General features: G+C 41.4%; 1 protein-coding gene across 7 annotated transcripts in view; it reads right to left on the bottom strand.

Annotated features, from left to right (window-relative positions):
* DNAJC6 (DnaJ heat shock protein family (Hsp40) member C6) overlaps positions 1–17927 on the bottom strand; it is a 187221-nt gene that overhangs the window by 73825 nt on the left and 95469 nt on the right. For 2 of the 7 annotated variants that reach the window (XM_010348092.3, XM_074380967.1), the window contains one exon: positions 2105–2217. The exons of the other annotated variants lie outside the window; for them this stretch is intronic. The gene's annotated coding sequence lies outside the window, so the exon portion shown is untranslated. The remainder of the gene's footprint in view (positions 1–2104; positions 2218–17927) is intronic. 7 annotated transcript variants of the gene reach the window in all.

Here is a 17927-nt window from a genome sequence, read left to right as displayed (position 1 = left end):
TGGGATTTTGGAACTGGATATGCAACCAGTCAAGAAAATCTTCATTTGTGTGTGTGTGTGTGTGTGTGTGTGCGCGCGCGCGCATGTGTGTGTGACTACAGGGTTGAGGGGAGGGGAGAAAAGGGGAAAAGAAGTACAAAGCAGAGGCATGAATGCCAGTTTCTACTTTTTAAAAAAGGTTTCATTTAGATATAAATATAAACATTACCTATACATTATACTTTGTTATATTTTATACATTAAATACGTTGTATTACACAATAATATCATATGTATCTATAATATAGAAGACATTCACAATCAATGTGGAAAATTTAAGCACATTTAAGGACATACATAAAGAGCATTAGAAAGAAAGCAAATGGCCGAGTGAGGAGGATGGAACTGAGGCTGAAGAAGGAAAAAAAAGAAAATCTAGAATAAAACCAGATGGGGCCTTGTGCTGCAGAAAGGCTGCCATAGAAAGACTGCAAAGCAATGTGATTAACTCACTTCTCTGCCCCTGAGGTCTACTGAAACCAAAGAAAATGGAATTAAAACAGAGAAAAAAAATAAACAAGAGCACCACAGTTAACATTTTGGAGACTATATATCCTTGCACTCTTAGTTATGTTTTTGTAAATATGCACACATACACTTGTTGGTGTTGTGTGTCCACATACATAGAAATAGAGATCATATTGTGTATAGATCTGGACCTGCCATATTTCCACTTGGGAATAAAATGTAGTCTTCTGAGTCATTAATATATTTTCTCTCATATCTCTCATAGGGCTGTATTATAATAGTTGATTTTCCACTGTTCAGACACACCAAGTATTATTATAAACATGCATATAAAGTAGATGAGCATTCTGAGGAGCTTATTTCCAGCCTGTGTGTGTGTGGCAGGCAGGGGCAACAGGGTGGGGATGGTGTTGAAGGTTGTTGAAGTAGGAAACAGCATGGCTTACGGAAGAGGTGGTGTCTGAATTGCAGTTTGGTTGGAAATGGGCTGAAGGGCATTTTAGCCCATTATTTAGTACAAAGTAATGGTGGACAGCAAACAAAGGTTAAGAGACCATCATGTCAAGGACAGACATAAAAGTGAAAGGATCATAACTGAGCTCTGGTCATAAGTGTACTAGGGAACATGCTAGGCTCACCCAGCACCAAAAGATGAGTATTAACAGTCACCCTAAGCAGATGAGGAAGGGTGGAGTGCGGGGTCTCCAAAAAAGACAGTAATTTGCCTAAGGCACCAACTATAATGCATACTAGAACCAAGATGTCATGTTGTTTCCTCGGGGAACTTGAGGGTGTGTTAGAAAGGAGTGGAAGACAAGACTGGGAAGGTGAGTGCTCCTCAGACCTCAGAAGATCAAGCTAAAAGTTAAGAACTTTTACCAAATTCTCTTACTCTTTCACGCTCACATATTGAATGACACACACAAAAAAATAGACATCGGCAAATTTCCAAGAAGCTGTTCACAGAGCAGATTAATATTAGCTGAGACAAGTGGATTCTCCCAGGGATAGCACACTCTTTAGGGCATATTTCAAAATCGAGTATTCCATCCCAAGCCAGCTGAAGGAAATTTCAAGGAAGTCCTTCAGCATCTAATTATCAGATAACTCTATTAGCAGGCACCTCCAACAGGTAGTCTCTAGTAAGCCATGCCAGGCATAAAAATGGTCAGTGATGCTAAGCAAACTCAGAGTGAGGACACTTGTAAATGCTAACTACACAGGGAAGGCAGATACAGTCTGAAGGTGAATCCTAGGAGAAAACCAAAAAACCCACAGCAAGCATTTGGAGGAATATCTGCTACCTAAGTGCAAAGAAAACCTGCTATTCCTCTGTTAGATGCTGGTCTCAAGGGCAAAGAAAGCTACCACTGGCTGTGGACTCAGCTTCTAGAGTGGACTTGGCTCATGGAGACCTTCTCGTAAACTTCTGACCACTATCCTCTCTTATGGAAAAACCAAACACTGAGCAAAATTAAAGTCAGTGGGAGGGGTTGGCTTCTGTGCTTGGTTGGCCAGACACGGTAGCCTACCTTGATCTGCACTCTACACACAGAAGACATGGGCTAAATCCCAAAGGCCAAAAGCACACCCTTACCTGACGGGTAGTAGGAGGTTGGTTCTTACCCTCTCTTCAGAATCCTTCCACTCAAAAAATGACTCTCCACGTGTTACTTTTCCCAAAAATTCTTGACTCAATAATAACCACTCCTGGAGAACCAGGAAAAGAGAAAAAGCACTTATTTAGTACTAGCATGTTGGGATTCAAAGGACCTAGGATTAGCAAAGAAGCAGACCTGGATTCACAACACTGACTCTCCTTCCTTGCTACCTGTGTAACAGCAGGAAAATTAATAAATCTCTCTAAGCCTCAGTTTTCTCAACTGGAAATGGAGGCAGATAATATCCTCCTCCCAAGTATATGATGATTCAATGAGATAAGGATGGATGAGGATTTGTCACCTAGAAGGCAATCATAAACAATATTTGCCTGTGCATGCCTACCTTCTTATTTCTATATGGGCAAGTGGAGATCCTAATGGGCAACACACACACACACACACACACACACACACAAACACACATATGAAAGGGAGAAAAGCACAAAATGGTCTGTGGCTAGGAACTGCTACATCCTTCCATCAGTTCAGTGGAAAGGCCATTTACTTGCATATAACCTTATACAGAGAGAAAGCCTATGATACCTTCTTCATGGAATCATCATGAATATTAAATCCATCATCTGTAAAAGCACATTCACTGTCTGTTACATTTACAACTTAGTAATTTGGCAACTAGAGGTGGAGGTGGATGTGGTAGCATTGAATTAACAAGAACATAACTCACAATGGGTTCGCCAGTGGGGACTCTGAAATACTTTCTTTGGAGATTGGATGGGGATTTGAGTTGTATAGAGATCAGACATCTGGGAAACAGTCCTCTGATGGAAATTCTCCTATGTAGCCCCATCCTGCCTGAGGCAGGCTTACCAAGCAAAGGTATAGGGTCCCTCCCTGGCTCCCATGTTAACTAGCTGTTCTGCCTGTCTTTCTGGCTTAATTATGCTCCAATAATCCTGACAAGATTGGCTGGATTTCACTGTAAACCATGACAGTGGAAATCCTAAAATAAAAGTAGGATTAATGCTATGACCTTAATCTTGGCATGAGGGCTCATTAATTGCAAATCACGGAGTTAATTGAATTCTAGGGATAGCACTGCCAGCTAGATTAAATTTCCTGAGACCTATTTCTTTACTGACACGAAGATAACTGAAATGCACCAATGACAACCAAGCCAAATATTGGGGGTTGCTAAGGAGACAGATAATTATTTCCCTGGCATGCTAGTTGCCCAGATCAGAAGAGTCTGATGTCATGCTTTGGAGGACTGTCCCCATTATTACAGCCACCCTCCCTGTCTTCTTCATGTTCAAGGGTGTGATGCAACCTCTCTGAACCTCAGTTTTGTGATAATACTTGTTAAGAATAAAATACACACATGCATATATAACTACCAGAAGTGCTCAATAAAAAGTAGCCATGATCCTCATCCCATCTTCCACTCTTTGCTGTCATTCATTATTCTAAGGACCCCCAGAGGGAGGAAAGAGTTGCATGGCTTTCCTTCCACAGGCTGCACCCTGGCTGGCTGCAGAAATGGCACCATAAATGACATAGAAAAATCACTGTACACCCAGGGCCTCCCTAAGTTCAAGGCAGCTTCTGCTTCTACCTAGTAACTGGCCAATGCAGATTCTAGTACAGTAGTCCCCTCTTATCCACAGAGGATACATTCCAAGACCTCAGTGGATGTCTGAAACCAGAAATAATATTGGACCCGATTGCCATCAACTGGAACATGTTTCTGTCTTGTCTTCCACTCACAAATTGAAGCCTTTTCCATTTTAATAAAGCGCTTACACACTGTGGCCAAAGCATTTGCCAACTGAGACGCAGTGGTAAAACTAGCATGAATTCCTTTTTTCTTCTTCACAATTTCACAGACAAAAGATTCATTCTTACCATAGATCTACAGAACCTCGGAATACTATTTTTTTCTTATTAAATCAGGAACTTTTGCCTTTTCACTTAAAGGAAGCACTCTACAGCTTTTCTTTGGCATATCCAAATTGCTGGCATCATTACTCTTCTGATTTGGGGCCATTATGAAGTAAAATAAGGGTCACTTGAACACATGCATTGCAATAACCAAGATAGTCAATCTGATCACTTACACAGCTCCTAAGTGACTAAGAGGCAGTAACATAGATGCTGGACAAAGGGATGATGCGTATCCCAGGCAGGACCAAGCAAGATGGCACGAGATTTCATCACACTACTCAGAATGTCATACAATTTAAAACTTATGAATTATTTCTGGAATGTTCATAATACTTTCAGGCTGCAGCTGACAGTGGATAACTGAAACCTTGAAAAGTGAAACCATGGGTAAGGTAGTCTACTGTTTGTGTCTTCTCTTTCCTAGAGTCTGGTCTGTGTAGTTCCATCTGCTCTTGGGTCAAAAAAATTTATATGCACAAATCCTCATCCAACACTGAGCGATGAGTATTGCAGTCTCCACTACACAGGAGGAAGGAGGAAGACTCTGAAATGGAGAGGAATGTGTATCAGCCAGCGGTGATGGCACATATTAGAGCCAAGATATTATGGTGTTTCCTCACAGAACTGGGTGGACATAGAGGGTATATTAGAGAGGGGTGAGAGGTGAGACTGCAAAGGCGAATGATCCTCAGATCCCGAAAGGCTTGAAAGTCAAACTAACCTTCAAAGGAGTAGATAAAAGAATTTAGAATCACTGGGAAGGGTGAGGGGATGGTTTTGTTGAAAGCTGCAACACAAAATTAATTGAGAATGTGCAAGAAGTGCTTAGCGAGAAGACAGTGCTTAATTTCTATTTGTGTCAAGCACTCAGCATGATACTTAACCAGGGTAAGCCATCCAAAAAAGGACACTTAACTGAACTGAATTGAATCTGTCAAGAAACCAACAATTCCTATTCACTTTTAAACCAATTTCAATTGCACTGAAGTGCAGCAAGATGATAACAGCAGTAGCCATCACTTACTAAGCACCCTCGGATCCCTGGGAACTAGACTACAAGCTTTATGTCCATTATCTTACTTAATCTTCACAATTATGTTCCCAGGTAAGTTTGATTATCCCCCTTTTACAGAGGATCAAACTGAGCATTTGTCTTAGATTATTTGGGCTGCTATAACAAGATACTATAAATTGAGTGGCTTATTAACAACAGATGTATTTCTCACAGTTCTGGAGGCTGGAAAGTCCAAGATCAAGGTGCCTGCAGACTTGGTGCCTAGCGAGGGCCCACTTCTTTATTCGTAGAAGGCCGTCTTCTCCCTGTGTCCTCACGTGGTGAAAGAGACAAGCAAGTTCTCTTGGGGCCTGTTTTATAAAGGCACGAATCCCATTCTCGATGGCTCTGCCATCATAACTTAATCACCTCCCAAAGGCCCTACCTCCAAATACTATCACATTAAGGTTTAGGTTTCAGCATATGAATCTGGGAAAGCAGGGGACACAAACATTCAGCCCACAGCAGGACCCCACACAAAAATTTAGGTCATAATCCAGGCTCTTCTCTAGGTCTGCCTCACTCCAAAACCTGTGTTCCACTGACAACATTTTGCTGCCTCCTATTTTATTTGTCAAAAGCTTAAAACACAAAAGGAAACAGTCAAACCCAAAAGCACTGCTGGAGAACAAAAAAGCCAGACCTTGGCCTGATGTCTGCTCTGCATTAATCTAAGGATATTTTCAAGAACAGACACCCAGGAGTTGAAAACTGCTACGCGTTCATTGCATAACAATGAAATTAATGAAAAGTAGTTTCTAAGGGTTGAACAGGCAGGAGTGGGAAACCACAGTCCAGTTATGATCATGGTCCCTCATACGGACTTGGTCCCACAAAGGGATGATGACGGTGGATCAAGATGCTGTTTCCTAATTCAGCCTCTTCTTGCTTCCCAATCCTATCCACCCCACAGGCACACGCAGCTTTTAGGGTCAGTAGCTGCTGTCTTTGACTCTCATGCTCAACAGCCACATGCACCAGCATTAGGGGTAGTGGCAGCAGAGCATAGGAGGTGGGGCAAGAGCATGAGCATGAAGAACCAAACTGTAAATATGTTTTCCATCTTCCCCAAAGAACCACTCTACAGACTTGGAAACCTGCCCACTGTCAAGTCCCTTTGAGGTGTGAAAGCACATCAGTGCTGACAAACCCAGGGTCACAGCCTTTTTTCTTTGAGGAGACTATGGCCAAAAGAGCCAATAAGTCATTAGCAGCATCTGGTATCCTTTGCTGCCTTTTAGATCCCAGGTAACATAATCAGAGCTCACAGGCTCTGAGATTTCAAAGATAGGCACTGATAAGCATAAAAATGGTCTCCAAAAACGCAGGTGACAGGCAAGCAGGTAGCTTTCCATCACGAACAATGTGTCCTCTGCAAAATCCACAGGATGGTAAGAGTAGGTGGGCAGATACATTGAAAGGGTTTGGTTTCCAAAGAAGGAACTAGGGCTACAGCTAGCTTATAGATTGGAAGAGGGCAATGCAGCCTTTTGGTGTCTGATATCAGTCTTCACTCAAAGCCTGGAACAAGCCCATGTCTGTATAGCATAACTGTGCAAGCAAACATGGTAGTTCTGGGGGAATCTAATCTTCACCAGGCTCACGCTGTGTACTAGGTTCATGCAAGATGCTTTACACACACTGTTTCATTTCGCTCTGAAAAGGACCTTGCTAAAAAGGCTATCCGTCTCAGTTAATAGGAACAAAAATCAGGCTCAGAGAGGTTGCATAACCTGCCCAAGCTAAGAGTCCCGGCCAGCATTGATGCAAGGGGTTCCCAAGGTTAAATGTTAACCTAGGTAGCAGGCTACACATCGAAATAGCCTGGGGTGCCTGTTTTTGAAAATGCAGATTTCCAGATTTCTCTCAAAGCAGAATCTCTGAGAGTGGGGCCTAAAGTCTGCATCTCTCAACACCCCTCAGGAGCTTCTGATAAACAGAAAGTACAATAACACAGCCACAGCCCTATGCCTCAATTTAATCTAAGGATATTGATTAAATAATCACTGTGTGACAGAGATAGGCAGCCCTAAATTAGGGTCAGGCAGGGTCGAGAAGAGAGGCAGAGGAGCTACCATTCACCAAGTACTTCATATAGATTATTACACTTAATCATTACAACAACCTACTGAGGAGGACATTATCGTGCCCATTTTACAGAGGAGGAAATTGAGGCTCTGTGAAGTTAAATGACTGGATAAAGGTCACATCTGTTAAGAAACACTAGGGACAGAACACAAACCAGATCTGTGTGGCTCTAAATCTCATGCCCTTTCACTATCACATTCTTCCTTTCCTCTTTCTGACAGGGAGTAGAGGTCTCAGCGCAATTGCTAGTAGCTGTAGCTATGGAAGGGCCCAAAGAAGACCTTGCCCAACATGAATCGGGCAGCAGAAATGGCTACATCCTGGGAAAGGCTGATTCTTCCTCCAGCAGCTACAATTGTTGTTCTTCTGATAAGAGCAGAAGCCTGGACTCACCAAATACAATGTGGGCAGTACCACAGTGGCGCCATCATCCCTCCTCTCAGCACACTTGCATATTGGGAGTCCATTCCCTTCCAGGCAAGGGTCCAGGCATTTGGAAATCTGCATGACCTGACCCATAACCAACAGAGTTCAAGATCCAAATACCAGTGTGCCTTTAAGCATATGGCTTTCCTTCTCTGGACAAAATCTCTTTCTCTAAAATGCAGAGGTAGAATCTGCTGTTCTCCAAGGTCCCATGAACTCTGGGTGACTCCATGACTTACAGAGTCTACATAATGTGAGTGCTAAATTGTGATCTGTGCAATTATGAATACTACAAGGCAAGGACTGTTAGGAGTGTCATCAAACTGGACATGGAGTTGAAGTTTTTAACTGCCACTAATTGGTGGCACTGGTAGAACTAAAGCATTCAAATCTCCAGCATGGCTTCTGTTTTTCATTTCTGCCCCAGAAGCCCAGGGGCAGGGGATTACTGTCTAACAAGTGGGCCACCTGCAAGTGCCTTCTTTCCTCTTTCCCTGCGCTTGGCACTCATCTCAAGTGACTGCCTGTTGACTGACCACTCCCCAGTTGCCCTTCTTGAAACCTTTAAGCATATGCACATTGCCTGCAAGCTCCTAGAAGGCAAGATGGGGTGAGTCAGAGAACACTCCACACACAGTGCCAAGCACAGTGCTTTGTACGTAGTGGTGGTAGTAGTATTCCAGTATTCCACTACTAAAAATAACAAATCATACCTAAAATCAGCTAAGATTTGAGTGCCTACCATGTACCAGGCATTATTCTAAATGCTTTGTAGACCTATAATGTACATGCCATTACTATCTTGTATTTGTAAATTTGGAAACAGATATACAGGCTCACTCTCTTGCTGAGGTCACACCGTTACTAGGCTAACTGTGGACAGGATCGCATTGCTGAATGAGAACACAGAGAGAATAGTTGGGGCTGTGTGACCTTGGCATCAGATGGACTGGAGTTTGTACTCCAGCAATTTATTGGCTGTTTCTTTAGATAAGCAGCTTAAATCTTTCAGTGCCCGTTCCTTCATCTGTAAAACAGGATAACAATATCCACCTCGTGGGTTTTTTCTGAAGAACCCAATGTTGCACCTGGCCTGTTTATTTACTCAGAGATCTATTGAGCTTCTACTGTGTGAAAGGCTCTGTGATTGGTGTTGGGAAAACAGAAGAATAAAGCATGATGTCTGACATCAAGCTGCTCGCAGTCTACTGACAGGAAAACACAAACGAAAATTGTATGTAAGACCATATGGGAGGGACAATGTGATGCACAGGGCATCACTGGAGCACAGAGGAGAGCACCCAAGCAAAGAAAGCTGGAGTTTGCAAAGATGAATGAGGCTAACCAGGCCACGTGGAAAGCAGGGCACTCAGGGCCAGGTGGTTCCATCCTGCCAGTCAATCATGCCATACCTGGGCATCAGCCTCAACTCTATTCTCATATCTCACATCCAATCTTTCAGAAAATACTGTCTATACTACCTCCAAATTTTATCCAGAATTTAAGATACGTAGAGAGCTCCCACTTACCCAAGAGAGAGTGGATAGACACACACACACACACACACACACATACACACAAACACACACTTACAAAGTGAAGAGATACACTCAAAACTTGAAAGAGAGTTACCTGTGAGGGAAGGAACAGAGTAGAGGGGACAGGGACAGGGACAGAAGCTTGATTTCTTTGAATACAACCGGTTTTAAAGATTTGAATTTGGAACTATGTAAATATTCTATATCATTACAATCAGAAATTTTAAACCCCTCAAAAGTGAAAGCAGGCCGGGCGCGGTGGCTCAAGCCTGTAATCCCAGCACTTTGGGAGGCCGAGGCAGGTGGATCACGAGGTCAAGAGATCGAGACCATCCTGGTCAACATGGTGAAACCCCGTCTCTACTAAAAATACAAAAAATTAGCCGGGCATGGTGGCACGTGCCTGTAATCCCAGCTACTCAGGAGGTTGAGGCAGGAGAATTGCCTGAACCCAGGAGGCGGAGGTTGCGGTGAGCCGAGATCGCGCCATTGCACTCCAGCCTGGGTAATAAGAGCGAAACTCCGTCTCAAAAAAAAAAAAAGTGAAAGCAAAATGAAGCAAACAAATCCAACTTAGTATGAAAGTGATGATATAATCACACAGAGAAACTATCTCAAGTAACTTTAAGACACAAAATAACGGTCTTAAAGTAAAATATATACAACTAGTACCCCCACTACCACCAAAAGAGAAACAAAAAACTACCTTAAACTGTTTTGGTGATAGTGTTGGTATTGTGATTCTGTGGCTGTGTATTGTGGCATAAAGCAAAAAAGCAATAATACTGATGCAATTGAGAACCAGAATTTTGGCATGGAAGAAAGCATTATCATTATGAATCCATAATGAACTTTATCTCTTAAAAAATTTGCTCCTAGCTCTGCCCACTGAGAAGGCCTAGACACAGACCAGCTCAGGAGCAGTGAGCACCCCTCACACCAAGACAGTGGTCTTGATGCACCATTTCCCTCTAAAAGGAGATAGAGCCCTTTTAAAAAGTGGCTGATTCTAAGATTGGTGCAGAAAATGCACAAGATGAGCCTGGAACATCTGGTGATACCAGAAAGCAAGGAAAGCAGCAAAGACTACTTGAGTGTGTCAGAAGCATTGAGGAGCCAGCTTCAGAGGCTCCCATGGCCACAGATGATCCATTTAGGCGTCAGTAAGAATACTGATGTCCCTCTGTATACTCAAGAGATTGGATCCAGGATGCCTGACGGACACCAAAATCCAAGGACGCCCAAGTGCTTATATAAAATGGTGTAGTATTTGTATACAACCTACACACAGTCTCCCATGTACTTTAAATCATATCTAGAGTACTTATAATACCTATTACAATGTAAATGCTATACAAATTGTTGTTTTATACTGTACTGGTTTTTATTTGTATTTATTTATTGTTTTGGTGTTTTTTTCCAAATATTTTTGATTCAGATTTGGTCGAATGCACAGATGTGGAACCCTCAGAGGGCCAACTGTAATAACTGCAGTGGATTGAAACACGAATGTGTGTTTAAAAACGTGAGTTCACAATAAGAAAATGAAGAGAAAGAGAGAAGCTTCAGAAGTCACCCTTAGAGAAGGATAAGGAACCTACTTTTTATTTTTGAAAACTGGTCAATGAAGGGTAAGAATCAAGCCTTTTTCCTTATTTCGCTATATGAACTTTACTGCAGGGTAACCAAATGCCTGATGAGGAAGAGTTTTTCCGCATGTAAATATTCCAGCAAACAAAAAAAGTAAGAATTACATTTGGAGCCCCTAATGAAACAATAGAACTAGGCAGTGTTGACAAAAACAGAAACAACCACACATTATATATCCCCAATGGAAATACAAAACACAACCTGTGAGACAGTCTTGCAAAAGGCTAATCTGAATGTAAGTCTGATCAAGCCTCTAATCTACCAGGAACACAGGGGACAAAGGAAAGGTTAAGTGACACCACAGGGATGCAGTCAGCAAAATCCAGACTTTGGGAAAATCTACAGTAAAAACGCCCTGGTTTTTTTTCCGAATGACAACAAAAAAAAATTGCAAAGGAACAAAAAAGACACAGAGAAGAAACTTTAAAACCAACAAACTTCAATGCATAAACATTATTTGGATCCTGGTTCAAACTATAAAAAGGCAAAAATAAGATTCCCACTTATAAGAATCAGGAAAATCTGAACAGGTTGGCTATTTGATGACATTAAGGACTATTAAGATTCTAGACGAGAGAAGGATATTGTGACTTTTTTTTTTTTTAAAGAAGCCCTTTATTTACTGATTGATTGAGAAAGGTTCTCACTCCAGGCCTCAGCCTCCCCAGTATCTAGGACAGGCATCCCCAAACTTTTTACACAGGGGGCCAGTTCACTGTCCCTCAGATCGTTGGAGGGCTGCCACATACTTTGCTCCTCTCACTGACCACCAATGAAAGAGGTGCCCCTTCCTGAAGTGTGGCGGGGGGCCGGGTAAATGGCCTCAGGGGGCCGCCTGATCTAGGACTACAAGTGCATGCTACCAGATACGCCCTTACATGTTAGAGGCAAATTCAAATATTTAATGATATTATGGCTGTGATCTACTTCACAATAATCCAGAGGGGTCGGGACAGGTATAGAAAAAATGAGATTGGTCATTAGTGGATAATTGTTAAAGCTGAGTAATGGGGACATGGGTTTCTGGTTTCTACCTGTTTCCCCTTTGTACATTTTTGTATATTTAAATTTAGAAAACTACATATATTTATGTACTACGTACATTATGTACAAAGTTGATATGGTTTGGCTATGTTGCCACTCAAACGTCATCTTGAATTGTAGTTCCCATAATCCCCATGTGTTGTGGGAGGGACCCAGCAGGAGGTAATTGAGTCATGGGGCAGTTACCTCCATCCTGCTATTCCCATAATAGTGGTGAGTTCTCACAACATATAATGATCTATAGGAGACGTTTTTTCCTTTTGCTTGGCACTTCTCCTTGCTGCTGCCACATGAAGAAGGACATGTTTGCTTTCCCTTCTGCCATGACTATAAGTTTCCTGCAGCCTCCCCAACCATGCTAAACTGTGAGTCAATCAAACCTCTTTATAAATTACCCAGTCTGGCATATGTCTTTATTAGTAGCATGAGAACAGACTAACACAAATGTATATAATATTTTTATACACTCACATATAAAGAGGTATAATAAACCTTTTCTCACTACCTATGGTGCTACCAGCCTAGTCTAAGCCAATCACTTCTCATCTGAATTATTCGAATATCCTCTTCACTGCTGTCTCTGCCTCCACACTTGCCTCCCTAAGGTCTGGTTCATAGAGAGAAACAAAAGTGTTCTTTTTAGAAGTAAGGCAAATGTTACTCTTCTACCGAAAACTGTCCATCATTTCCCATCTCACTTAGAACAAAAACCAAAGCTCGTACAATGGGGCTACAAGGCTCTATAGGAACTGGCCTCTGAACTCCTCTCACATTATCTCCTACCCTTCTTCCTGTGTCTTTGCTACAGCTACACTACTCTTCTATTCAACATGTCCTTGCCTCAGGGCCTTTGCACTTACAATTCCACTATTCCCCAGAGAGCCATGTGGCTTCCCTCTCCTCACTTCCTATAAGTCTCTCCTTAAATCAGAGACACTTTCCTGATCACCCAATACAAAATCTTAGCCTACTCTTTTTTCTTCATGGTTCTTTTTATCTTGAGGGTTTTTTCTTTTTCCTGTCTCTATCTACTACAAAAGAAGCTCCATAAAAGGACAGACATAGTCGATTTGATTACTGTTATTTGCCAGATTATCTGGCTCAAAACATATTGTTAATTCTGACCTGAGACTCTGAATTATAAATTGGTCAGCAATACCGCACAGGGTATTTACCAAAGGGTGGTAGGATAGGCAAGCACATTATGGAATGCTTGTATGCCCCTTTAAGACTTTGAAATTTATCTTTAGGTGATGAGAAGTTTCAAGCCTATCATATACTAGGTCTTCAAATTTTACAGTCATTGTTACCACCACCATCATTTTACAGCATGGGAGGTTATGGGGTAAGAATGGGTAGATACAAAGAAACCTGAGTCACCTTGTTTCCTCCCACTCTTCCCATAGGTAAAACCCAAATCCAACCCACCTTTCTTTTTGTTTCAATAATTTATTTATTTATTTATTAGAGACAGGGTCTCACTATGTTGCTCAGGCTGGAGTGCAGTGGCTATTCACAGGCATGATCCTCCTACTGGTCTCCGTTTCCGACCTGGGCCAGTTCACCCCTCCTTAGGCAACCTTATGGCCCCCTGCTCCCAGGAGGTTGCCATATTGATGCCGAACTTAGTGCCGACAGCTGATAGGCACAGTGCATTACAGTCCAGAAATCCTGGACTCAAGCAATCCTCCAGCCTCAGCCTCCGGAGTAGCTGGGACTACAGGCATGTGCCACCAAGCCCCGCCCAACCCACCTTTCTACACATCCACTAATCTTTACTTAGTACCTTACTTGGTTCAGGCCATTTCCATCTCTAGCTTCCTAACAGCTTTGGACCCCTCCAATCCTTTCCAAAGGGTTGAGGCACATTGTTAAAATACAAATTTTATCTTATCACTCCCCTTCATAGAAACTTTTAGGCACAGGGTTACACGGTTTACAAAGCCTTGAATGACCTGGGAACTGCTTCTCCTCCCATTTTCACCTCCTGCATTCCTCCTTCAACCATCTTTGCCCCAGTCCCAGGGAAACTCTTTGTAGTTCTCTCAACAACCCATTGCTCTCACTTTCTTCTGGATCATTGCACACATTTCTCTCGGTATGCGTTGTCTCAAGAGTATTTTTGCTGTCTCCAGCAACAATTCTGTATGTTGCACACATTATCTTCTGTGCTTTGTCTCAAGAAAGCCATTTTAAAAGACCTCATATTATTCACCACTTTGCCAGAGGCTGTCAAGCTTAAGGATTTTGTAGCCCATGTTCTCCTACTTCTCCTGTCAAACATGGTTACATGTTATCTTGCAGTTTGTGTATCTACCTACAAAATTTTGCAAGTATAATCTCATCTGGGCATCTTTTTCTTTTGACAGTTTTGCTATCTCCCTTTCCAAAGAAGGGATAATTACATTAACCTAACAACAAATTTGCCATCTTTTTCTCAATTATGTGATCTAAGAAATCCAAAAAGTATCTTCAGTAGAACTTTTTACAGTAAATGAATTGGATACAGACATGGCTGAAGTCTTGGTTACTTTGCAAAATAAATGTATTTATTTCTATTCATAGCTATGCTTTTTACTTTAAAAGGCCATGCAAACAACCTACAAATCCTTCATAATGGTTCTCCAGGCTCTGCCTTTGACATAATATAATCAAACATAGGGCAATATTAAAGACTAAAACTTCAGAAAAAAAATCAAATAGTCGCAAGGAATTCTGGGCTGAGGGACATTGCAGAGAGCATTATTAGGGTTAGGATGAAACAAAAGTTATTTTCTCAAATATTTGAAGCTATATGTATGGAGGAAAAAACTCCTAAGTCATTGTTCTAAAGATGGCACTGATGTGTTTTAAGGTTTTAAAGCTACTATGTTTTCAGGAGTTATGACAATTTATATAACAACATATGGGTTGGAATCCTGATTCTGTCACCTGCTTGCTATGCTGTGACCTTGGTCAAGTCACTTAAACCCTCTAAGCCTCAGTTTCCTCAACTGTAAAATGAAGATAATTATATCCAGTTTATAAGGCAGTCGTAAAACTGAAGTAAAATGATATCCATAGAAGTACTTTATAAACTAAAAATAAAGCAGTGATGGTTTTTATTCATGGTTAATGCCAAAGAGCAATGCAATCAGAAGAAAAAACTCCTCTCAGAACTTCGGTTCTCCATCTAAGCATCCATTTATTTCACCAAGCTGTTATTCATATTGTAATTAGAAGCATATCCAAAGATCTCTGCTGAGCCCAGATGAGTAATAAGGCCAAAATGTACTATTCAATTCCCACTGTTAATTTGGGGGATAGTGTTCTTTTTGTTTGTTTAAAAACACTTCTTGGTATGTCAAAATTCTTAATGTGAGTAGGTGAATTAACATTAGATTGAGAACCCAAATGCCCAAACTGTAACAATGTATAATCTGCTAGTGATGGATGGATTGTGGCCAGTGAAAGCACATCTGTGAGTCTCTAACCACTGTAAATAAAAGAATCTGCCATTGTTCTCAAAGCACCTCAACTCCTCTGCCAACAGAACATCCTTTGAGCATCTTCCAATTTTCTATAAATCCCATGTTTGAAATTCTGATATAATCATCTAATTTCCATTCTCTAAGTACTTAAATGGATGTTATGAGTAAAAGTGACTTAAATATTTTTATAAACCACTGCTAATATCAAAAACATCACTGGTTTCTTATGTTCAAAGCCTCTGGGAGACCTCAAGAGAATTCTGAAAAAAAAATACAAAAAAAAAAAAACAACCTCACCATCAATTTAACCACTTCCTAAGGTGAGTTTAACGAAGCAAAGGAGAATAACACTTCACCAAGGACATTAATCATTTTTCCAAACATACCTAAGCAAAGTAGATTTGACAAGTATGACAGCACTTACTTACTCCTAGCATTATTGAGGCCTGACCAAAAATTGCCATTGATTCAGGGGAGGGGAGTCATTGCTGATAAAGAGCTTCTGTCTCCCCTTCTGTGACAAATAAATTCCAAAATATGTAACACTCAAACATGACATTAGTTTATTTTTCTTTTTCATTTCTGCTCTTACAGCACTTGCTTTAGCTATCCTCCTACTAAGAACCTCTTCCTGGCTCTTGGCATAATCGATTCCTTCTCATCATCCAGAAAGGTGGCCCACCACCCAATTCACTAAACATCTGTTATTCATAAATATCAAGGTTTCCAGTGCCCCTTCCTGTGGTCTACATAACCTGATTTGGGGTTGGAAAAGACAGGTAACCACAGAGACATCTTTTCCTCACTGAGTGCCCATTGCTAACATTTGTATTCATAATCCACCTGCCATATTGACAGCAGGAAAAATAAAAATTAGAAAGCAAAGCTATAAGCAAAAAAAAGTCCAGAAAAGCCTATGATCAATCATAGCCTACAATCTCTAACCAGACACAGCAAGGCTGGCAAACTCAGGCCTAGAACCAGGTCCCAGGTCCCAGGTCCCAGGACCTGCGAGAGATTCCAGGACATGAAGAAACTGAAGTCCAGGCCCCTCAGAGTAATGAACATGAGGCAGCAGGCAAATTAAGATTACCAGCTTGGTATCAGACCAACGTGGAGCCAAATCCCAACTCGACCATATGTAGTCCTGTGATATCTCTGTGCCTCAGTTTCCTCATGGGAAAGAAAATAAACCAAGAGCACTGCTAACAGCAAAATGGAATACGGGGACAATGTCTTTTGCCAGTTTGGTCACCCAATATTTTGTCTGACCTGAGGTCATACTCAGCAAACATAGTATAAAAGCCATCCCTTCAATTTGGGGCTCATAACCTATCTTAAACAACATTTGCTGCTCAAGTTATAATTAGAAATGTCTGGTTATTATGAGGAACATGAGAGGGATTTATGAAGTGTTAATGAGCGACTCTGGTCTGTCTGGCATCAAAGTGAGTGGGCAATGACCTCAGGCTCCAGTGCACTAAGATAAAAGGGTGGCAGCTTCACCCTGTACTTGCTGTACAACCTTGAGAAGTTATTTCATCTCTTTGGAAAATTTGGTTTGTAAATTGGGAATTAATAATCATACCTGCCCCCTAGGATTCATCTGAAAATTAAATAAGAGAATGCATGTTAACATATGCCTAGCAATTAAATAGTAAGCCCCAAATAAATGACAGGTATTTTTACCATTGTGACCTCCACACCAAAGATTCTGATTTTCAGTCTTTCACAGAATCCTGATTATTTCTGGGAGATCCTGCTTTGCCAATTTTCCTAGAAATGGAACTTCATAAATCGGGGAAGCCAATGGCTATAGAGAACCAACCAGGACCTGTTTTTCTGGAGCTGAAACAGAAGGAGGGGTATGGTAGAGACTGCTATTTGCCAACCAAAATCCATTCTCCCCTCCTTGTTCTTCTTAGGAATATTTTTAGTTGGTTATGTGGACTACCAGAATAGATGACTATATTTCCCAGGCTTCCTTTCAACCAGGTATGACCATGTAATTAAGTTCTGACCAATGGGATGAGAGTGGAAGTGAGACTGCAACTTACAGGCTGTTTCTTAGAGAGGAAAGGTAAGCCCTTTCCTGGCCTTCACATTGGCTAGAAAAACAAATGTTTGGTTGGCCATCTTAGATATGAGGAAGAGAGTAATACCCTAAGGATCAAAAAGCAGCATGATAAAAGCAGCTTGGCACCCTAGCTACTTTATACAGCATCCATTCCAGATCAGACTTTTATATGAGCAAGAAATAGGCTTCCATCTCCTTAAGCCACTGTTACGATAGCCTTTGTGACATGCAACCAAACCTCTAGCCTCATAAATATTGTAGACAATGGGGACAAGGGGAAAAAAAAGGCAGAATATGGTAGAGGATTGCAACATGTCCCTGGTATATAGTGGCATCTACATCATTTTTGGCATATTTAAACATACTCTGTTGGACTCCATGCAATCAACCTGAATTTGAAATATTGAGGTCAGCTTCAAGAACAAGAGGCACACAGGCCAACTGGAGAGTGTCCATAAGGAGACTAGGTAATGAAAAGTAAAGAAAACCCATCTCATGAGGAAAGACTGG

The sequence above is a fragment of the Saimiri boliviensis genome, chromosome 11 (assembly GCF_048565385.1).
Source record: "Saimiri boliviensis isolate mSaiBol1 chromosome 11, mSaiBol1.pri, whole genome shotgun sequence".
NCBI classification, from domain to species: domain Eukaryota; kingdom Metazoa; phylum Chordata; class Mammalia; order Primates; family Cebidae; genus Saimiri; species Saimiri boliviensis.
Note: the sequence above shows the minus strand (reverse complement) of the source record. Positions and strands in the feature narration are given on the sequence as shown.